Source organism: Vulpes vulpes, chromosome 1 (assembly GCF_048418805.1).
Source record: "Vulpes vulpes isolate BD-2025 chromosome 1, VulVul3, whole genome shotgun sequence".
Taxonomy (NCBI): Eukaryota; Metazoa; Chordata; class Mammalia; order Carnivora; family Canidae; genus Vulpes; species Vulpes vulpes.
In genome coordinates this window covers 81,438,513-81,462,856 of record NC_132780.1, presented here as the reverse complement: position 1 = coordinate 81,462,856, position 24,344 = coordinate 81,438,513, and the positions used below count along the sequence as shown (strand labels likewise).

Sequence of the window (24,344 nt, the reverse complement as noted above, 5' to 3'; positions counted from 1 at the left end):
CTCCCATAGCTCTGGACTGTCATGCCATCTGCTTCATTATGTCCCTTCTCTATATGTTGCCCAATTGCTTTGAGAGTGGTCTTGTCATATATATTTTGTTCTCAGATTCCCTCTTAAATAGCATATGCTCAAACTCAGAATAAACTTCTGTGAGCAAACATTACCTTTATTGAAAACTACAGTTTAGTGCTCTCTGCCTTCTGCTTTTGTGGTATAGTGGAGAACCTTGTTAGTCACGGGATGTTACTAAATGCTCAGAACATCAGCTTTTAATCACTTCAGAACTGGTTTTCGTGGCCATACTGGTGAGGTGGGGTGGAAAGGGAAATAATCAGGTAAGCCGCGCTGACATTGCAGCTCCCAAACGCTGGTACATTTTGCTCTAAATACTGCACTCTTTGGATCTTGCATTTGTGGTATGCTGAGCAGCATCTGATTTTAAGTTGGATGGATTCCCAAATCCAGCATCGTTTTTTGTAGTTGTTGCTTTCTTGCTGTCTTTTAGTCCATATTCTGTTTAACAAGGACAGGGGTATGGAGGGTATCTCAAAAAGTCGATTCTTCCCCGCCTAACGCCGCACTGGGAAACCGCCCGTGTGGTTTCTTTCCTGGGGCTCCGCGTTCCTGCTTTCTAAGCACATCCCGAGGGCGTCTTTCATCAGCGGAGCCCTATGTGGCACCGTTCCTGACTGCTGAATGAACAGAATGGAAGTCAAGCAAAAGAAAAGCACGAATACACACACAGGCATAATTACAAGGGAACATTTTTAAGTCAAAAACATTGCTCACCCGGAAAAAACTTGACAGAGAGAAATTTAAGCTGTTTTCAGTTTTCCCTTCAGAACTATTCTCTTACAGGGCTGATATTTTCCACAGTTCAAAAGAAACTATGAGCAGAGAGCAGAGGATTAAAGTCTCGATTAATTCCCAAAGGCAGCACAAACACGGTCTGGTGGGCTCCAAGGCACCTGATGTCCATCACAGGCCTCCAAGGTCCAGCGGAGGAAGCCGCGGGGGGGGGATGGGGGTCCTGGGCCCCAGGGGAGCCGTCAGCATCCCCACACCCGCCCCTCTCAACTCATCCCAGGCGGCACTGCCTGGAAAGGCACGTGAAGGTGTCACCTCGCGCCCGCGGGCACAGGCCTTGTCGGGCGTTCACCCGCCGCCCGCGCCCGACCCATCCCGTCCCCGTCCTCGCGGACTGCGGCAGCTGTGCCCGGGGCCCCGGGCGGACGGACCGACCCACGGACGGACCCACGGACCGCGACCTTAGCCGTCCGAGACCCCAGAACCCCGGGAGCGATGTGCTGAATTTGCATGAAGCAGCATCCATGTCGGTTCGCAGCCCGCTGGTCTGGTTCCCGCAGTCCGCGTTCAAGGCCCTCAGCCCCCCCCCCCCCCAGAAGCGCCGCGAGGGGCCCGGCTCCGGGGGAGGGGGAGGGGGAGGGGTGGCGGGGAGCCCGCGCCCCGGGGCTGGGCCTGAGGGCCCGGGGAGGGCGGCGGGGGGGCGGGGCCTCGATCCCGCCGACCCCCCGCGCCCCCCGCGCCCCCGCCGACCCCGCACCCCCCGCCGACCCCACCGACCCCCCGCGCCCCCGCCGACCCCGCACCCCCCGCGCCCCCCGCGCCCCCGCCGACCCCGCACCCCCCGCCGACCCCGCACCCCCCGCCCCCCGCGCCCCCGCCCGAGGACCAGGCCGGGTCCTCCGCCGCCCAGCGGGTCTTCGGGGCCCCCCCGCGGGCCTGCCCGGGCGCACCGGTCCACGCGGCCGCCTCCCGCCACCACGCGGGTCAGGAGCGCGGCCCGTCCCGCCCGCCCCCCGCCCACACTAGGGTCGAGGCCCCGCCGCACGGCCGCTCGCAGCTCGGGGACCCGCGGAGGGAGGACCAGGCCCGGTCGCTGGGGCGCCTCAGCTGCTCCCGAGGGCCGCGGGGTCTGGTGATGCTCCCGCTGGCAGGTGCCTCACCTGGGCCGCCCCGCCGTGGGCCGGCGCCACCGACAAGCGACCCCAGGCCCAAGGACCTGCTGTGGGGACGACCTTGTGTCGTTCGCCGCGTGGGATTGTGCGTGGTGGGTGAGGCCCTCGGGAAGCGCCAGCAAGGACGCTGCTGAAGCTCTCGGGCAGGGCAGGCAGCCCCAGCAAGAGCAGGTGCCTGCGAACAACCCTGGCCCCTCCAAGACAGGGTGGGTCGAATGTCGTCGACCCCCCGCAGGCCGGTGGCTGTCCTTAAAGAAAAGGACTAGACCCATCAGGGGCTCGACTTTGGCCTCCAGCGCTGAGAGCCTCCAGGCAGAGGCAGTAAGTAACTCGGTTGGCCTTGGCAACGGACATCTCTGTGCTGGGCATGTACTAGCCTCCATCGTGTGCCCATCATGCCAGTCCCAGGGGGTCAGTAACAAAACCTGACCAATGGCAGCTGGCTGAGTCATTTTGTCGGCTTGATTGTTCATCGCCTCTTCTGTACTGATGCTTTCCAGTGCACATTATGTGTGATGCAAAAACCTTATTTCACGCCCTCTCCCATATAGCCGTCACATGCCTCCACCCCAGACCTCCTTTCCTCCCGTTGTGCAGTCCTTTTCTTTCCAAGCACCTCATCAGACAGTCAGACCACTGGCTACTGCCCAGGGATCAGTATTAGTCTCTTAGGGCACTTCTCCTTCGGCTCAAAGTGGATGGCCATGTGCACTGCTCACAGCTCCCCACACCAGAAGATTTTCCCTCTCTGTTGTCTTTCGGGGTCACCCTGAGGGCTGCCATAATGTAGCCATCCTGCATTTTCAGCTCACACCCACATACCACAGTGACCCCATTCTTTTTTTTTTTTTAAGATTTTATTTATTCATGACAGACACAGAGAGAGAGAGGCAGAGACACAGGCAGAGGGAGAAGCAGGCTCCATGCAGGAAGCCTGATGTGGGACTCGATCCCGGGGCTCCAGGATCACACCCTGGGCTGAAGGCAGCCCTAAACCACTGGGCCACCCCCAAACTGACCCCATTCATAAACCAAGCTTGGGCTTTTTCTTCCTCCTTTGCTGGTCATACAGGACCCACCCACTCCCATTTAAGGCCGTAAGTGTGAGCTGGGTCCCACTGGTGTCGTGGGGCCTGGCTACCTGCTCATGTAGCCTACATGTGCCCTCTGGTCCTGCTTGGGCTTTATCCTGGGTGGATTGCTTCCACCTAAAAATGAACTGAGGTGGGTCCATTCAGTTTTATGATTTGATGAGTCTGACGGAACCCAGCTTGTATTAGACAGTTCTAGATGCATGGTCAGTTGGTGCCCCACAATCAAGGCCCAGTAACACCCGATGCTATTTCTCAAAAGAAGTATAATTCTCTGCTGTGGCTAGCACCGCCTTGCTCCCAAGTCTGGGGGGTCTGTGCTGTGATTCTCCCACTGGGACTTGCCATAAGTCCTATCTTGCTTCTTGTTCCACCGCTGACACCTTCAACAACACCTTATGGTCCAGGCAGCAGGTTGCTTACACTGCCTCCTAGGCCTGCTACAAAGCCCCTTCCCATCCCTACACCACCCGAGCTGGCAGTCTTTCATACCACCTGGTATATGGGCTGGCGGAGTATTTGTATGGGATGTGTGGCCTCCAAACCCCAAGGAAGGGGCACTTGTGTGGCTCAGTCGGTGAAGCGTCTGCCTTCAGCTCAGGTCGCAATCTCAGGGTTCTGGGATTGAGTCCCACGTCTAGCTCTCTGCTCAGTGGGGAGGCTGCTTCTCCTTCTCCCTCTCCCTCTGTGCTCTCCCTCTCTCTCTAATAAAATACATTTTAAAAATCTTTTAAAACAACAAAATAAAACCCAAAGAAGCCCATCAGGCACTGTGCTTTCTTTGTGATAGATGATGTAACATAACAGCAGTGTGTCCTCTATTTTGAAAGAGACATCTGAGCATGCCCCTGCCCATGACTAAAAACTTCACTGAAGTGAGCCCCTGAAACTTCACAGGGTTTATCTCCTACCTCTGGTGAGCCTCTTACCAAGCCTTCTGCTTACTGGTCACCTGCTGCTCTCCCCCTCTGGTCAGCCTGAGATCATCAATGTAATGGATCAGCGTGCTGCTCCGTGGACATTGCAGACAGCTCGGATTCCTTAGACTGCATCCTGACAGAAGGCAGGAGAGCTAACACAGCCCTTAGGCAAAATTGTAAATGAATATTTTCCATCCAACATGAATACAAATTGTTTCTGATCCTCTTTCCTAATTGGAAAAGAATGCATTTGCCAGCTCAATGACTGCACACCGTGTACGTGAGGCCTCGTTAACCTGTATTACTCTGGCGTAGTATCGTATGCGACCCAACAGTTGAAATCAGGGCTCCTGCTCCGTAGAGCCTACCATAGGCTCTGGTCAGTCTCCAGGGTGCAACCAGTTTCTGCAGGAACCAGACTGCTAAGTTAAATGCAGCTATGATAGGGACCATCATCTCTGCACTCCAAGTCTTCAGTGGGTTTACTAATCTCCACCTTTCCCCTAGGATGCAGTATTGTGTTTTATTTACTTTCTTGGCAGGGAGTGGAGGTGGCAAGGATGAGAGGGGAAAGTCCCATAGGCCTAGGACCCAATGTGGTGGTGACTTCAACTGCCAAGTATATCAACTCCAATTATATACTCAGGGACTGGGGAAATGATCACTGGATAGGTCCATGGACCAGACTTTAGCCAGGACTTCATTGATCATCTGACCTCAGTGAGTCACATCTCTAACAGAGCATCATAATGACACTTCAGATCATGCATGTTAAAGTCAACTCAGACCCTGTGTCCATAGTCCTTCAAATGTCTAGGTTTTGTCCTTTTCCAGTATCTAGTTACCTGAGTAAATGGCTACAGGTCCCTTTATGGAAGGACTAGGGGAATATTACTATATATATTTGTCATGGTTTTAGAGGATCCTTCTTCCCAGGGACATGGCACCTCTTCAGTTAATGGGTTGAAAATTTGAAAATAGACTCTGTTCCAGGAACGAAGAAGGGGCCATGACTTTATTTAGGCAACTTCTCTTAGCTTTCTCTCTTCCATTCTTGACTTTCTATTATAGATGTAAAGCAGCAACCATATGATTCCTTGCTGGCCAGGTCCCCGTGGCCACCCCTTCCCTCTTGCTGGTCATAAGAGTCTTTGCAACCTCCCAGCTTCTGGTGGTAAGTGCTGCCACTGGCATCTATTACTTCATGGGGGTGGGAAACCAATATTAATGAGCCCAGCTCTGTGGCCATCCCTTTTACCATCAACCCTGGGCGGCAGAGGAAAGCCACCACTGAACTTCCTAGCAATGCTGGGTCCGTCACCAGTGCATTCCCAATGGCCTTGGGGAACCCCAGAGCCCTCCCTGGAACATTTTCTCTGGCAAGTCTTCCACCCTTATATAAGATATGCTTTCCAGCATGACCACTCTCCTCTGTCTCTTCATTCCTTCCTTTACCATCTGGGGCAACTCAAGCATTTTCATTTCACTCTGTGTTGGCCACCACACTTCCAGGCTTCTATCAGCCATTCAGCAGGACTTTGCCCCCTCCTCTGGAAGCCTTGCTAGGGTATTAAATCCTGTGTCCAACAAAGTGCCCCCAATCAATAAATTCTGCTTATCCAATCTTAAATTCTAGCTCCTTTAATCAAGCTCCTCAAAATCCAATGCTGGGGATACTCCCTAGCTCCTGGCAGTGTACTAATTCTTGCAACTCCTTTAGCATATAATCATTTTCTCCCTAGTGAAGTGCTGTCTATATACAACCAAATTACACCGGGATTGAACCCTAATTATCCGTCTGTAGGCAGGAGAAGGTTTGAGGGTGGCTCTGTAGGACAGAAGCCTCTGCAGCGTCTTCAGCCCAGGGAAGTGTCACTTCCCACTAGGGAAGGGCTGGTCACCTCTGCAAGCCCAGAGGGTTTGAGGGAGTCTGCAGAGCCAACATCCTCAGAAGCATCCCCCACCCCCACCCCCAGTTATTCCCACCCCATGCTTGTGAGCCAGGTTCTCCAGCCAGGGCAATGATCTTGGCAACATGACAGACCTGCCTTGACCAAGTATTTAAACGTCTTTGGAGCTGTGACTTTGTGACTGTTGGGTCCTCCATTCCCTGTTTGCCTGTGTCAGTTCCTCCTCTACAAGGAGACAAAGGCCTCTTTGTAAGGAGGCCCTCTGGCTCTCACCCCCAGCCTCTATCTGCTCATAAGAGCCTTACCATCTCTCTGCAAGGCATCAATATGGTGTGGGGGTTGCCAGCTGACCCTGCTCCCCCTGTAGACGTTGTCCTCCCTTCTTTCCATCTGAAGGATGGGTCCCTCCACCAGGACCTTCTCCTCAGGTCACCACTGGTGGGATCTTTAGCAGCGGGGCTGCCACCACGTACCAGGCACTCTGTGTCTCACAGGCCACTCAGAAGGGTAGCCTTGTCACCCTCCAGAGAGTGAATGAGTCATCCAGTCCTTAACTGCCTCTCGTTTCCTTGGGCCTCTCCCAGCAACACTTGTGTTGGTTCAGGTCCCATGAGAAGGAGATACTAAGATGGGTGAGATGTGGGAGAGATGCAGTGGGGGCAGAGCTGTGAAGGATAAAGAAGAAAGAAGCCAGAGAAGGCAGGAGAACCTCCAGAGGGCAATGCACACCTCACCCCCTGAAGGTGAGAGGGCAGGAAGGAGGGCTGAGCTAGCCTCAGTCCTTGCTCAGAGTCCTGGAAAGAAAGTTGTGGAACAGAGGAGAGCTGTATCCCAGGAAAGGGTCTGAATGAGTGCTCCTGTCATGCTGTCGTCCTTGGCTGGGAGCACCTTGTCAGAAAAGGGGCCTTAGCACAAGGACGGTGTGAACCGGAGAGGAGTGGCTGGGGCTGTCTGTCATCTGTGCTACCTGTAGTGAGGGGTCTGAGGGGTGCATTTCTGTGGCCGACACAGCCAAATCCCCCGCCCACCTCCACCATTAGCTCCAAGGATGGCTGACTCTCAAAGAGCAGCGGATTTCGACAGCTCCCACGGGAGGTGCTCCATGACCGTTAGACTGGTGCTCTTCCTGGCCAGTGGGGAGCAGGGTGATTCAACACAGATCTGGTCTAAGGGAGATAATTCAGAGAAAAACAAATTCCATATGACCTCACTTATATGTGGAATCTTAAAAAGCCAAACTAGGAAACTGAGCCAGGAATAGGAGGAGGGGGGTAAGTACTGGGAGATGCTGGTCAAAGGGCATGAACTTCCAGCTATGAGATGAAATAGGTTCTGGGGATCTAATGCACTGCATGGCGATTGTAGTTTACAAGACCAAATGACACACTTGACAGTTGCTCAAAGAGTAAATCTTCAGTGTTTTCATCACACACACAACAAAAAAGGGTAAATACGTGAGGAATAGAGGTGTTAACTAGCCCTACTATAGTTATCATTTCACAGTGTGTACGAGAAGGAAGTCATCACATTGTGTAGTTTTAAACTCATATCATGTTCTAATATCACAGTAAAGCTTGGGTGGGGGACGTCAAGCTGGTAGACAAAGCTGCATTTTTTCAGGCTCTCTTGGTCTAGTATCAATAATGCAGCACCATGATTTGGTTTTTTCTATTGTGAAGCACAGAGTGTATGAGATTTAATGACATTCTGAGAAAGTCATCTTCATTAGCCATGAAAGAGAATGGCAAGTATGGTACCTCAGACAGGTTTGGTGCAAATATTTGTCATTATATGTATTTTTAAATCTTGTGACAGCTTACAGCCTTCACATATTTAGAAACGATATCTCTTCTTCCCAACTCTGACCCGCCTTATCCAGCAAGGGCTTGAGGAGAAGATGTGGCACCAGCTTAATGAGGAGAACTGGAAGGGGAGAGATCTAGTACCTGTATGCCTGGTGCCTTGGCCTGCCATAAACAAGACAAACAGACTCTCAGAATTCAGATCCACCGAGTGGGGTGTGAGAATCCAGGAGGAGGGAGGCTGCCAGGAGGGCAGTGACTAGTGAAGGTACCCTGAGGTTCCATGCTGTTCTGGGCTTGGAGAATTTCAGGAGTTTGGTTGGGAGGTGGGGAATGAGAGAAGAGACCCTGTGGCAGGAGAAACCTAGTCTCTCTGAGGAGCTGACAGAAGGGCAGGCAGCCTGGGGTCCAGAGAGAGGAAGGGAGTGTGGCCTGCACGAAGGTCACAGTGGGAGATACTGGCTGGATATGCAAGTCTGTGGCCACATTATGAGTTTGGAGTTTCAAGAGGCCTAGGGGGCACTAAACAGAGTGGGTGCCTGGTCAGAACTGCCTTTTCTAGAAGCGTGCTATGGCAGCAAGTGTGAACAGAGTAGAGGGGCAACAGGCTCTTATATGGGCAAAGGTCACAAACAGGCAATTCTCAGACATGGAAAACATGACAGCCAAGGCTCAAGGGAGAAGAGCTAAACCTCACTGTAAACAGGAAAGTGCAAATCAGAACCACAGTGACATCAACATGAGAAAGGATAAAAACCATATGATCATTTCAATAGATGCAGAAAAAGCATTTGACCAAGTACAGCATCCATTCATGATAAAAACCCTCAACAAAGTTGGGTTAGGGGGAAACATACCTCAACGTAATAAAGGTCTGAGATAAAGAAAACCCACAGCTAACTCATATCCATTGGGGAAAAATAGATAGCTTTTCCCCTAAAGTCAGTAACAAGAGAAAGATATCTACTCTCTCTTGTTTTTTTCATCATGGTACTGGAAGTCCTAGCCTCACCAATCAGACAACAAAAATAAATAAAAGGCATATAAATAAAAAGGAAGAAGTAGAACTTTCACTATTTGCAAATGACTTGATAATGTATGTAGAAAACCCTAGATACTCCACCAAACAATTGCTAAATCTGATAAATGAATTCAGTAAAGTTGCAGGATACAAAATCAATGTGCAGAAATCTGTTGTATTTCTGTACACTAATAATTAAGCAGCAAAAAGAGAAATTAAGAAAATAACCCCATTTATAATTGTAGCACATATAATAAAATATCTAGGAATAAACTTAACCGAAGAGGTGAAAGACCTGTACTCTGAAACCATAAAACATTGATGAAAGGCATTAAAGATGAAACAAAGAAATGGAAAAATATTCCACACTCATGAACTGGAAGAACAAATGTCTTAAAACATCTATAGTACTTAAAGCAATCTACAGATTTCATGTAATCTCTATCAAAATGCCAGTAACACTTTTCACAAAACTGGAACAATCCTAAAATTTATATAAAACCACAGAAGACCCCAAATAGCCAAAGCAATCTTGAAAAAGAAGAACAAAGCTGAAGACATCACAATTCTAGACTTTAAGTTCTATTACAAAGTTGTAGTCACCAAGACAATATGGTATGGGCACAAAAATAGACACTTAGATTAATAGAACAGAATAGAAAGCCCAGAAATAAACCCACAATTATATAATCAATTAATCTTTGACAAAGGAGGAAAGAATATGCAATGGGAAAAAGTCTTTTCAACAAGGGGTGTTGGGAAAAGTGGACAGCAATATGCAAAAGAATGAAACTGGATCACTTTCTTACACACACGCAAAAATAAACTCAGAATGGATTAAAGACCTAAGTGTGAGACCTGAAGCCATAAAAATCCTAGAAGAGAGCTTAGGCAGTAATTTCTCTGACATCAGCCGTAGTAACATGGCTTCTAGATATGTTTCCTAAGGCAAGGGAAACAAAAGCAAAAATAAACTATTAGGAGTACACCAAAATAAAAACTTCTGCACAGCAAAGGAAATTATCAACAAAACTAAAAGGCAACCAACCTATGGAGTGGGAGAAGATATTTGCAAATGACATATATGATAAAAGGTTAGTGTTATGAAACTCACCCAAAAAACAAATACTTCAATTTTAAGTATGAGCAGAAGACATGAACAAACATTTCTTCCAAAGAAGACATGCAGATGGGGTGCTGGGTGGCTCAGTTGGCTAAGCATCTGCCTTCGACTCAGGTTGTGATCTTGGGGTCCTGGGATCAAGCCCCATTATTTACAACAGCCAAATTATGGAAGCAGCCCAAGTGTCCATCAATAGATGAATAGATAAAGAAGTGATCTATCATCTATCTATCTATCTATCTATCTATCTATCTATCTATCTATCATCTATGGAATGGAATATTACTCATTAAGAGGCTGATTTTTTTCTTGTCATTTTCCTGTAGTTCCTGTGTTTTTTATAACGAGTATGTATTTCTTTAATAATGCAATGTACATGCACATTATTTTCCAAAGAGAAATCAATCTTAGGAGTCTTCAGTGGATGCGTACATTGTGGTTATAGGAGGTAGGGCACAACTCCCCTGCTAAGGAGAATGAAGGCAGAGCAGTAAATTCTGCGGTGGCAGCTACTCCAGCCATCAGGTGACATTTTTCACTGCATTGTTATTTGGGTTCAGCTTCAGTTGCTTGTTTATATTTCCCCAGGGAATATGATAGTCTTGCATCATTTATCACATTTCTTGAAGAGCCCATTTTAGCGAGGAGAACAGGGAATACAAAGACAAAGCTACACCCCAGGCCAGCACCACACACACAGCTGGATTTTGTACAGTACAGCAACCGTAAGCCATGTGTGGCTATTTAAATTTGTAAGTAAATTAAATAAAATTCAGAGTTCAATTCCTCAGTCACAGGAGCCACATTTCAAATGCTCAATAGCCACATATGTGTAATGACTACTCTCTTGGACAGAGCAGAACATTTCTGTCATCATGGAAACTTCTATTGGTCGGTTCCAATGGGGAAAAGTAACTGGCTTTTCCCTTATACAAAGATGGCTCAACAGTAAAAAAACAATTAGAAATGCACACTAACAGATTAAAGGGGGAGATGTGATCATCTTTTTTTTTTTTTAATTTTTTTTTATTTATTTATGATAGTCACAGAGAGAGAGAGAGAGAGGCAGAGACACAGGCAGAGGGAGAAGCGGGCTCCATGCACCGGCAGCCCGACGTGGAATTCGATCCGGGGTCTCCAGGATCGCGCCCTGGGCCAAAGGCAGGCGCCAAACCGCTGCGCCACCCAGGGATCCCGAGATGTGATCATCTTAATAGATGAAGACAAAACAGGGAATTCAAAATTTGTTCGTGCAAAAATAAATAACACCAATAATAAACCATGGGAGTGTGTAAAGAAAAAAAAGAACTAATTCATAATAACAATAAAACTCTAAAGTACCCAGGAATTATTTCAATAAGATATGCACACATACCTTTGTAGAGAAAAAGATAAATCACTACTACAGAAAATAAAGGCAACCTAAATAAATCTACAGATATGCCATATTCTTAGCAAGATTCAGTATCACCGAGACGTCAATCCTCCACAAATTAGTACATAAACTCAAAAAAAGTATAATAAAATTTCTAGTAAGATGTTTTGTAGAACTTGACCAACTGACCCTGACATCACCCAGAACAATTGAGGACCAAATATAGCCAAGACTTTCCTTAAAAAAAAAAAGTAGAGAAGAGACCTGCCCTACCATTCATCCGTTCATATACTCGTTCAACAAATACTGAGCACCCACTGTGTACTCTAGCTTAAAGAGCCAGGAACATAGCAGTGAACAAAACAGCAATTCCTACCCTCATAGGGCTTGGTCGCATTCCGAATATGAAGACCTGCTCTAAAGCTATAATAATGAAGATGCTGTGGTGTTAGCACAGGCACAGTTGAACAGAATAGGGAGACCAGGAAAAAAAAAAAAACTTGACATAGGATGGGGTTTGAGAGAGGAACACATTGTCCACATGGAGAAAAGGATTTCTCACCACCCACAAAACCCAACTATTGGTGAAGACCTAAGGGGAGATGATCTTTAAAAAAATAGTCATTGCAGCCTTATCTGCAATGATAACAAAATTGAAAACGGCCAATAATTTTATAAATTGACTGTCATAGAGACCCAATCGAATACAATGCAGTGGTTCAAAATAAATAAATAAATCAGAGCTACTTACAGTGACAGGAATAAACCTCCAAAATGAAAAAGTAATGGCCAAGGTGGTAAAAGCCACTTGCCAAATGATATAACGGAAATGGAAATATTTACATAAAATTTGAAAACATACAGAAAGATGCTATATAATTTTTATGAATACATATAAATATAGTGATGGCATTCAAATATGCACAAGAATGGTAAACACCAAATTCAAGATAATGATGGTCTCTGGAGAGCAAGGAATGAGAATACAACTGCATCTGCAGTGTTTCATTTCTTTAGAATAAAGCAAAACACTGAAGCAAACATGGCAATTCAGGAGTTTGTTATAATGTTCTCTGTAATTTTCCTGTACATTCGACATAGTTTATTATGAATTTAAAAATACAACGTAAAAATACATTTTATTTGTCCTTCCAGCCGCTCCAAATTCTGGCTGCTTTTACATCTTCCATCACAAAGAGCTGTAACTGCCAGGGTGCAGAGTATTGGTAAGTGTTCCCTGTATTTTATAATCATCGTCAACTGTTGACTGGTTACTGGCCTCAGGATGGGCACTGCTAGACTTTTGGGAACCCATGATGATGCAGAAGGCCAAAGGCGGATCAAGTTGGAGCGCTGTCAACGGTCTGGAGCCCAGGTCAATTCAAGTTGGTACAACAGTGACACCTAATGGTCAGTGTTGGTACTTGCGTGCGCTCTTGGGCGAACACTAAGTTGGGTTCTTTGGCTTTTCTTCTAGAGGCTCTTACAACAAAGGATTCAGACTGGAGAATTTTTGTATTTGATCAGCTCCCTTCTTAGTTGGCCAAAGTCAGTGAACACCCCCAGAACACCTGAACTAGTTCAGAGATTGTGACTTTTCCTCCTCTTGCCGGAGTGAAGGGGCCAAACTCTGTGTCCTGAAGTTTGCTCTCAGCATCCTGGGCTGCGCCAAGGCAGTGTCCGAAGCCCTTTAAATAAAATGCCTCACACCCACATTTGAAGTGAGATTTCAGGCCAAGACATATTTCTGCAATTGGTGTAGGAAAGACAACAAGGGGTCAGAACACGGTGCCCTTTCCCATTTCAAAGCAAGTTGGTGACTGAAGCTACATAGATGTGTGGGGTTAGTGTCTAAAACGCACAGTATCTCAGGATACTGTGACACAAGACAAGACTTTAGAGTTTATGTTACCAGTTCTCCACAGGCATTTGGATGTCTTGAAATGTCCGCGAATGTACATGTGATGGAGAACAAAACCGACTCAGTAATGCCTGTATTTCTGACGTTCCACAATGATGAGTGCAATGAATACCCGTTTCCCAAGAAGGCAACACAGGAGAGGAGCAGACCTTTCTCCCCACAGCCATTCATAAATTCACTAAATCGGCACAACAACAAGCCACTAACAAAACTGACCACTTCCTTGCTTCAACATTGAAATCATCACCGGCCTAGGTCTTTCAAAACTACCCCAAATCAACATCTTCAGTTGAAAGCTGTTAGCTGAGTGGTGCAGGGAGGGAGCTACTCTCATCAGTATATTAGGGTTCTTCAAACAAAGAACCGACAAGAGAGAGATTATACAGAATTGGCTTGCATGCGTATGGTGACGAGCAGGCCCCAGGATCTGCAGCTGAGTTGACAAGCCCAGGAGAACTGATGGTTTAGTGCCAGTCTGAAGGCTGTCAGCAGCAGGAACTCTCTGTAAGTCAGGGGAGGGTCAGCCCTTTGGGGCTATTTAGGCCTTCGCCTGATTAAGTGAGGCCCACCCACATTGGAGAGGGCGATCCACTTTACTCAGTCTACCAATTTTCACCCAGAAACATCCTCACAGACACACCCAGAATAATATTTAACCAAATATCTGGGGACCCTGTGGCCCAGCCAAGTTGACGTATTAAACTAAGCATCACAATAAGTTACAGTTTACCACCTCAAGGGTGAGGATGAGATGAGGGATGCAAGTGCCTGCTGGGTTCCACAGGTGGCCCTATGCCAGAGATCCTCTTCCCTCCCTTCTCCAGGAGTTGTTTCAGTCATTGTGGATATTGGAGCAGGAGAGTGAAAGCTAATTCTTGGAGATTTTCAGCCTGGCCATTTGCTTTCAGGGACCTGTGTGGAATCAGAGTGACCAGCTGTCCGGTTTGTCCCAGCTCAAAGGGTTTCCTATGTTAGTATTGGGATAGCCCTGGGCAGCCTGGATGAGAGTCACCCAAGGACCCCTGCCCCATCTGAAGGGCTTCAAGTGACTCCAGTTTCTTTGCCTGCCTCAATTTTGATACCAAGTCAGCCCTGGACCCACAAAAGTGCCCAGCGGTCTCGTGGCTAAATGGCTCTGCGGCCACAGTCAGCTGCAACTTTGAATCCCAGATGTTTTCTCAGTGGTGATACACTGATGAATGTTTGGCAGCTTCTTTGGGTCACTGCTTTTGCAGCCCTTGGTGTGGTGGTGGCAACCTTGTCGTGGGGCACACCCCTCTTGAGTTCCTAGATGGCTGCCTACTGCTTGCTCGGCCCAGAAAGCCAAGAGGCAGTCGAATCCCGACCAGTCTCCCGGTCCCACTCATTGGCTCCCCCTACGCACCCCCCACTCCTGCTGTGGCTTCAGCAAAAGCCCCGAGATGTCACACCTGGAAAGAGCCACGGAGTTTTCATTGCCAAGTATTCTGATGTGGCCCTCGCCCCGCTGAGAGATGCAGGAGATCCCAACTTTACTAAGATCAGCTTGGGGTTTTTTCCCTTTTTCCCTTTTTTTGCTTTTGTAACAATTTTATTGAGGTATGATTCACACACCATAGAGTTCAGCCGTTTAAAGTGTACAATTCAGTGCTTTTTTAGTACAGAGTTGTACCCCAATGCCACAATCAAACTTAGAACATTTCCACCATCCATACCTTTAGCTGTCGTACCCTACTTCTCCCAACAAGCCCCGGCCTCAGGACACCATGAATTTTTCTGTCTCTGTAGAAATGGCTTCTGTTACCTGTCTATTTTAATGTCTGGGGAAACTGTGGCTAATGTGTCACCCCAGGACTTCACAGATACTACTGCTTGGAAGATACTAGGTAAAAACCAGTAGGTATAAAATCGGTGGTGGCCTGCTAGAGGGCCAGAACCAGGAAGGTGGCACTCAGAGGGCTGTCTGTCTGTGTTCCCTCCTCCTTACCTCAGCTACCCACCCTCGGGGGCCCTTTGGTGACTGGAACTGAAAACGAAGGGGCTGCCACCCTCTGGGATCCTTCCCGGTAGTGCCCATGATGGGCCAGGGAAGAGGTGCTGAATGCCAGAGCAGAGCCTGAATGGGGCTCCGGGCCAGCCTAGCTCTGAAGCAAGCAGCCCCGCCATCAGAGGACCCACCTTGAGGATGGAGAGCCTGGGAACAGCTGGGACAAGCCACCACACTCCACAGAGGGCCCAGCGACCCTGTGGTCTCTCTACCGACCTCCGCCCGGCTTGAGATGCGCACATTAGGGCAGCACATTCGATGCACACAGATGCGGCATGGACACCTTCTGCTGGGCTCAGTACAGGACAGGAGGGTGACAAGGAAAAGCTGGGACCAGCTCTATGGTCAAAGCTGGGACCAGCTCTATGGTCATCATCAAACCATCCAGAATTAGTTCTTCTAGGAACACATTTTCTGCGCAGGTTTCTTTTTCTTTTAAAGAGCTTTACTGTACATTTGTTCTCATTCAAAAAAAAAAAAAAAAGAGCTTTACTGGGTCGCCTGGGTGGTGCAGTTGGTTGAGCGTCCAACTCTTGATTTTGGCTCAGGTCATCTCAGTGTCATGAAATCCAGCCCAATGCCAGGTTCTGTGCTGGGCATGAGGTCTGCTTAAGATTCTCTCTCTCCCTCTCCCTCTGCCCCTCCCCACCCCCAAAGCACATGCTCTCACTCAAAAAAATAATAAGTAAAGAGCTTTACTAAGGTATAATTGACATACTATAAACTTCAAATATTTAAAGTGTACAACTGGAGCACCTGGGTGGTTCTGCCTTCAGCTCAGGTCATGATCCTGGGGCCCTGGGATCAAGCCTGGCATCGAGCTCCCTGCTCAGTGGGGAATCTGCTTCTCCCTCTGACTGTCCTGCTCCTGCTGTCATGCTCTCTCTCTCTCATTCTCTCTCTCTTCCAAATAAATAAATATAATCTTAAAAAAATAAAGTGCACAATTGAGGAGTTTTGACATCTGCACACACTTATGAAATCATCAAGAGGATGACATAGTCATCACTCCCTTGGCAATCCCTCCCTCGGCAATCCCTCCCCCCCCCCGCCCAACTCCCTCACTCCTCTATCTCCAGGTAACCTTTCCTCTACTTTCTGGCACGGGAGCTTAGTTGACATTTTCTAGAGTTTTATATAAATGGAATCATACAGTACGTACTCTTGTCTGACCGGCTTCTTTCAGCATAATTATTCTGAGACTTATTCGTGTTGCACAGTGGTTCACATCAGGGGTTGCAGGCCCGGGCTGTGCTCGCGGACTCTGTAAGGAGGCTACCCTGTCAGCATCAATAATAATAATTCATTTGACTCCCCAGCAGCCCCTCCACAATGGAGGAGCAGGAGCCCAAAGAAGATGGGGGAGAAGCTGGCCTGCCAGTGGCAGAGTGCAGTGTGAGAAGCTGCTTTCAGGAGTTTCTCTGGGGCCTTCTTCAAAGGGATTAAAAGCCAGAGACTGAGTGACGTGGTCCAGGGCATCCAAAAGATAACTGTCACTCTGTACAAAATCTGAGGCTGCGCCCCACCAGGGCGTGAGCTCTGGGGGCAGGGGCCACGCGGTCAGGTCCTAGGGTGGAAGAAATAGGAAAACCTTCTTGGCACTGCAGCTCCTAAATCACCCTGGGTAAACAAGCAAAGGAACAGCTCCCCAGGGCCCCAGGCAGTGCTTTGCCAATGAATCAAAGGTCAGCAACACCATAAATCAACTGCATTTGCACCGAACAGATCATGAAGAGTTATTTTGAACTTGGCCAAAAAAATTCCCTGGAGCTGAATCAACTCAAAGAACACAAACAGAGAATGAGGAAATGTCCATCTTCCTCCTCTCCCAAGCCATAAGGCCCTGACGCTCCAGGGCCAGATTCTCCACAACGAGGGCTGCCTCCTTTCCTGTGGCATCATGATCCCCAAAGTATGTGTCTGTGACCTCGGGTGCCACAAGGTGACGGGTCTCCCACAAAGCAGACACAGCAGCGGGCAGACATAGAGCTTTGGAGTGTTGGGGGGATACCTCCCAGGGTCCTTCAACCCTCCCAGGAACCAGGGCCTGCACAGGATTTTCTGGCCATGGGACCAGCATTATGCTCACCTGGACTGTCATGTCACTGGCATCAGCCCAATGCTATCCAGACTCCAGCCTGTGAGGATTCTCTTTCTTTCTTTTTTTTTTTTTTTTAAGATTTTATTTATTTATTAGAGACACAGAGAGAGAGAGGCAGAGACACAGGCAGAGGGAGCAACAGGCTCCCCACTAAGCAGGGAGCCTAATGCGGGACTCGATCCCAGGATCACGACCTGAGCCAAAGGCAGAAGCTCAACCATTGAGCCACCCGGGTGCCCTGAGGATTCTCTTTCAATTAAATATGCATGCGTGGGATCCCTGGGTGGCGCAGCGGTTTGGCGCCTGCCTTTGGCCCAGGGCGCGATCCTGGAGACCCGGGATCGAATCCCACGTCGGGCTCCCAGTGCATGGAGCCTGCTTCTCCCTCTGCCTGTGTCTCTGCCTCTCTCTCTCTCTCTCTCTCTGTGACTATCATAAATAAATAAAAAATAAAAAAAAAACTCTGTAAATATGCATGCGTGTATGGAAAGAGGTCCAGAAGGACCTTTGGTGTTATCACATGTCAATTCAAGGCGCCTGAATCTTCTGAATTTTTTATAATGAATGTATAGTTTAGCATTTTTTAAAAGGCAGTGGTGTGTAGCAAGGAATTTTTTTCTTGTTATGAAAGCTATTGACTATAGAAGATTTAGAAAAATATATAAAGACCGAAAGGAGGAGAGAGTCACCTGTAATCATAATCCCACCACCCAGGTAGACTCTGTTGATCTTTAGAGAATTTCTTTTCTATAAATAGAATATGTATTTTTCGGATGTTCCTGGGCATTGGGAGAGGTGCATCATTCCTCCATAAGGACAGAAAGGGGGATCCCTGGGTGGCGCAGCGGTTTGGCGCCTGCCTTTGGCCCAGGGCGCGATCCTGGAGACCCGGGATTGAATCCCACGTCGGGCTCCCGGTGCATGGAGCCTGCTGGTGCATGGAGCCTGCTTCTCCCTCTGCCTGTGTCTCCGCCTCTCTCTCTCTCTCTGTGACTATCATAAATAATAAATTAAAAAAAGAATATGTATTTTTAACAAAAGAGAAGTATGATGCATTCTGTTTTACAATCTACTTTTATTCTTAATAATCTATGCTCAGCATTTTCTTTTTTTTTTTGAACTTCAGTTAATCTTACTGAGATAAATGGCATTCTTAGAAGTCTACCTTTGTCATAGAACATAAAGGTAAACATCTCTGATTTATTTATTCATTTTAAGTTTTTATTTAAATTCTAATTAGTTAACATATATGATAAAATTGGTTTTAGATGTAGAATTTAGTGATTCATCTCTTACATATAACACCCAGTACTCATCATAACAAGTGCCCTCCTTAATGCCCATCACCCATCTAGCCCATCCCCCACCCACCTCCCTCTGGCAACCCTCCCTTTGTTCTCTGTTAAGAGTCTCTTATGGTTTGTTTCCTCCCCTTCTCTTTTTTCCCCCTTCCCATATGTTCATCTATTTTTTTTCTTAAATTCCACATATGAGTGAAATCATTTGGTTTATTGTCTTTCTCTGACTGACTTTTCTCGCGTAACAATACATTCTAGCTCCAACCATGTCATTATAAATAGCAAGATTTCATTCTTTTTGATGGCTGAGTGATTATATATATATATATATATATATATATATATATATATATATATTAGGCATCAGCCCCATGCTATCCAGACTCCAGCCTGTGAGGATTATATATACATATATATATGAAATCCCCACATTCCAGGTGCTGGAATGGCCTGGGCAACTTTTTGAGATATATATATATATCTCACATCTTCTTTATCCATTTATCAGTTGATGGGCATTTGGGCTCTTTCCATTCCATTGTTTGGCTATTGTTGATAATGCTGCTATAAACATCAGGGTGCTTCAAATCTGTATTTTTGTATCCTTTGGATATATACCTAGTAGTGCAATTTGCTGGATCATAGAGTAGTTCTATGTTTACTTTTTGAGGATCCTCCATACTGTCTTCCAGAATGGCTGCACCAGTGTGCATTCCCACCAACAGTGTGAGATGGTTCCCCTTGCTCTGCATCCTGGCCAACACCTGTTGTTTCCTGTGTTGTTAATTTTAACCACTCTGATAGGTGTAAGGTGGTATCTCATCATGATTTTGATTTGCATTCCTGATGATGAATTGATATATGCTCAACATTTTCTATGTCATTAGCATCCTCTGACAATATCATTTGATGGCTTGTAGTATTCCATTAAATGGATGTACCATGCTTCATTTAACTCATTTTTTTCCTCTCAAGGCTTTCAATCAATAAATATTTCTCTGTTGCCTACCACAGGCAAATGATCATGGTACTATTTTCCAAAGATGCCTACCATGTAGACGCACAGGAGGATTGCATTTTCCTATCCTGTGCAGTTAGGTGTTGCCATGCCATATCTGCTTGGAAGCTTTAAGAATCAGCGCACAGTTGAAAATGTTCTCTTCTTCAGCCCATTTGGAAGCCGGAGACAGATCCTCCTTCAGCCTGGGTCTCTGTGTGCACAGCCCCAGCTAACCTACGGTGGACATGGAGTACAATACAGCACAACTCTGTGCTCCTAGCTATTGGGATTCGGCACTGTTTGGTTTCAGTAACATAACCTCACTGGTCCTGACTGACTGGACTTCAAGGCTGATGGAAAGACAAGGTTAAAGACATAGTCCCAACCCTCCGAATGTGCATGGTCTTAAGTGCAAGCCTAAAAACAAGGAAAGAGTTTAAAAAATGAGCAACAAATAACCATTCAGAGCAAAAACATTGCAAGGGTGCCTTGGAGCAATTGGAAATGTTCAGCCCCAGAAAGTATAGCAGTGTGGAATCTGAGAAGGATGGTTCACAGGTGCTGGAATGGCCTGGGCAAACTTTGTGGAAGGAGGGGGAAGAGAAGGGCTTTGAAGCCTGGGGACATCTGAGGGCACTAATGGGGGCAGGACATCACAGAGGAAGGGAGAGGAAAGGAGTTACATACAATCAGGTGAAACATGGAACCCAAAGGACCACTAAGTAGGTGATTCTGTATGAAGAAGGGGCTTTGAGAAAATGAGAGCTAAAGACAGTCTCAGAGAAAGGAAAAGGGGCCAGATTGGGAAAAAAATCACTGGTGCAAAGAGAAGGACTTCATCTCTATCCTGTGCTTCTGATCCTTCCTTTGGGGGAAAGATGCCTCTGTAAACTACCTCATCAAGAATGGCATTGGTGAGACTGATCTTTGGAGGCTTAACATGGCTTGTTCTAGTCACGTAAACACTATTTTCAGGAGTAAGTTTGACTTCAGATAAAGTCAAAACTATGATGATTTGCTAACCCTATTTGAGTAATCGCACCCCAAAGCTACAGGTGTGAACCACATTTTTAACCTTGTCAACCAAGCAGTGTCAGCCAGTCAGTGTCTGTCAGTCAGTGTCAGTAATTCAGTGTCAGTGTGTCAATCACTCAATGTCTGTCAATCAGTGTCAGTCAGTGTCACCCAGTGTTAGTCAGTCAGCCAGTGTCTGTGTCAGTGAGTCAGCCAGTCACTGTCAGTCAGCCTAGTCAGTATGAATGGCATCCACCTGGTTTCTGAGCACTGTACCCATTTGCCTTTCTGCTTATTTATCCAGCATATTTCCTGTTCCTGGGCATTGGGATAGGTGTGTCATTCCTCCATAAGGACAGAAAGGGGGATCCCTGGGTGGCGCAGCGGTTTGGCGCCTGCCTTTGGCCCAGGGCGCGATCCTGGAGACCCGGGATCGAATCCCACGTCGGGCTCCTGGTGCATGGAGCCTGCTTCTCCCTCTGCCTATGTCTCTGCCTCTCTCTCTCTCTGTGTGTGACTATCATAAATAAAAATTAAAAAAATATATATTTTTAAAAAATATGAAGGACAGAAAGGAGACATTGTTTCCCCAGGAACTCAGAGCAAAGTAATTACAAGCTGGGTCAGGCCATCAGCCCCTCATTTTCAGCTCGGCTGCCAGCAGCTGAGGTGAGGTGCTCTGATTCTGAGAGCTTCCTGAGTTCGAGAGGGCATCAGTTCAGAAGTGAGTCAAAGAGAACAAGATCACCTTTTGACTCTGAAGAGCCACTTCCTCCTCTGCAGGGGTTTTGGCAGTTTCCCACCTAAGTGCTCATCTGGCCGCAATCCAGGCCTGGCAAGATGAACCCAATGATAGCTCAGACTCTGTAGCAGCAGGCTCTCCAACTTCCAACCACAGAGAGCTGTGTTGTGAATGGGCAGATGCATGGTTTCTCCTGACTGAAAAAGAGAATAAACACAGCAGCTCCTTTCTCAGGCAGGACCAGAGCTGAAGGTGGAGGAGGGTGGGGCCATCCTAACCCCTGGCCCAGTGTCCAGACTTGAATATTGTTGCGGGCATTCATTTTGTCTGCCTGGACACAGGCCCCACTTCTTACTTCTGAGGGAACTGCTTGGCATCCCCTTAAACCTCCCAACGCCCACCAACCATATGGGTTTCGGCAGAAGCTGACAATCCCAGTATGTGCCCTCATGGGAGCCAAAGGGCGGGGGAGGGGGCATGAGACTCAGCTGCACCCAATGTAACACCTCAGTGATTGGTCCAGGGGCAGGCGCATGACCCAAACCAGGCCAACTGATTCTTCCTCGGATTTCTCTGCGGCCAAAAGTCCTTTAGCTGGAAGGATATGTACCCAAGTCTGCCAACAGAGTGGCTCTCACTGTGTAGAGAAAACCTCAAGAGGAGAGAATAACCCCAACGTGCAGAAGAGAATGGAAAAGAGTCCTGACAGAGAGTCCAAGCCCCTAATTCCAGCCAACGCCACAGCTGCTTCCACCTCAGGCCTCCTGCCATTTGGTTTGTGAGCCATGCTTGTAACCGGAGAGCCTTGCTTAATACAAACCAGGATCCTCGCTGCCCAGTTAGGCCTACCCCTACTGACCTCTTGTCCTCATTTGGACATAGCTGGTCCAGGATGTGGTTTGCTCAAGACCCTTGACTTCTCCTCTCGAGCCCCTTGCAGCAGAGGTGGGCAGAGGAAGTCAAGGAAGGCCCACTGGGCCCTCAGGAGGTTGCAGTGGTCAGGCCCTGCGGGAGAGGCCCGCGGGACCAGCACCTGCCTGGGACACATGTGGCCTTTCTATAAAGCGTGTTCGTCTGATTTTTGGGCTCTGACACTCTGATATGGAAAATGTTCTCTTGCTTGCCTTCTTGGTAACTCCACACAGGGCAACATCATGGGTAGTAGGCAGCCCCATCGGGCATCCCCACTTAGAAGGAGCCCAGGCTTCGTTGCATTCGTGATATCAACTGTCTTGAAATTCTTGAGCACTTTTGAAGGAAGAGCCCTGCATTTTAATTTTGCACAGGGCCCCACAAGTTAGGTAGCTGGTCCTGGCTCTATGCATTCCCTCAGGGTGGGATTTGGGATTTCAAGTAGTTGTTCCAGCAACCAGAGCCTCCCCCCCCATCACCCATTCCTTTATGTCCCTTTGCCTCCCCCCAGCCATGCTCTCTCCCCACAGGGACTGTTCACCCAGACACAGGGAGCTGAACCTGTGCCGGCTGGCAGTTGGCTTTGTTTCCCACGTGAGTTCTAGGTAAAATCCAGGGGGCTGGGATTCGTCTTATCTGGAACAATGCTGACGTGAGTGGCTTCTCTTGCTCCTACCCCCTTAGCTCCCGCCTTTTCTGCAGTTCTGCCTCAAACTGCCTTCGCAAGGCTTCTGGGAAAACTCCACCAGCAAACACACGGTACAGAACCTGGCTTCTCAGATTTGAGCAATCGAGGATTCTGCTGCAGGTTTACACAAGAAGAATGGCTTTAATGAGATTGCTTTGTGGTTCTGTAATGAGGATTTCAAAAGTCTAGCAAACAGACAAGCAGCCTGTGTCCTTGGGAACAGACTGCTGAACATCTAGCAAAGGCATGTCCTCGCCTTGGGCCTCCCCGCCTCCCCTGGCAAAGGTGGATTCCGGCCTCCTCACTCCCAAGAGAGGAATAACACTACATAAAGCCCCCACAGGACCAGTCGTCACACCCTCAATATTTACTGTGAAAAGCTGACTTAAGGGGAGAAGCCGACATGGGAGAAGATGATACACAATTAGGTAACAGAGAGCCCAGGTGTGATCAAAGTGATTTATTTTTGGATCTTGGTAACAGTTACGAAACCAGGAACATTTCATTCACCTGTCCATCCATGTTTTGTGTCATAAAGACATACCGAGACTTTGGAAAAAATTCCAAAGGGGATTACACTGAAATGCGCTGTCTCTTCACTTGTTTTTTGTGCTTGTCTCCATCACAGTGAACCAAATAAAATAGCTTTACAGCTTACTACAACTCAAACTTGTCCTGAAAGGAAGCAGTTTAAACATTTCCAACTGTACATCGGCAGTGCGACGATTCCACATCAGGAGACAGATCAGAGAGACCAAAGCAGCTCTAAATAAAACTAGTCTCACCAAAAGAAAAGAAAACAAAAACAAAAACAGAAACACCATGAGGGAAATCCAGATTATCTAGAAAGAGTGGGTCCTCTTCAGGACTGATGTCCCAAAATAATAAGATACAACCGTGGGTGCAATGTCTTCTTTGAGAAAAAAGAGGTGAAGAACAGATCTGGCTGAAGCAGCTAAGGAGCTGGTTTAAAAAAGATGAAAGGGGTCACAAGGAGACACAACGTCCCCACATCTCCACTGGCAGCGGTTACGGTGAATTAGAGGGCTGGGAGCGGGCTGTCCCAGGGCTGCACCCTGGTCTGTGCCAACAATGCACAGTGACACAGAGAATTCCCCTTTGCACTCACCAGCCTGCAGGAAGCCTTTGGGGGTTGGGAGCTGGTTTCCCACTGGGAGGTGCCTCACACTCTCCCCGATGGCAGCCACCAAAGGCCATGATGAACAAAGGAGCCAAGACCTACACACAGCTGGACTTGTAACCCTGAGGAAATGGTGGATGCCCGCTAGGGACGCCAGGGCCCCCTGAGGACGGAGGGTCCACACTCTGGAAGCACAGTCTCATTTCCTGCCAGCTGCAAATGGCTGGGTCCCTCCTCCCCAAAGCTGAAAGCAGGAGCTGGATGGAAGAAACAGCAGGGG

At 47.7% G+C, this 24,344-nt stretch overlaps 1 long non-coding RNA gene across 1 annotated transcript in view; it reads left to right on the top strand.

Moving 5' to 3' along the window:
* The window catches only part of LOC140593756 (uncharacterized), a 69,409-nt gene that overhangs the window by 3,006 nt on the left and 42,059 nt on the right, over window positions 1–24,344 (top strand). Inside the window, exon 2 of the long non-coding RNA XR_011994077.1 lies at window positions 12,377–12,447. This is a non-coding gene — a long non-coding RNA (uncharacterized lncRNA). The remainder of the gene's footprint in view (window positions 1–12,376; window positions 12,448–24,344) is intronic.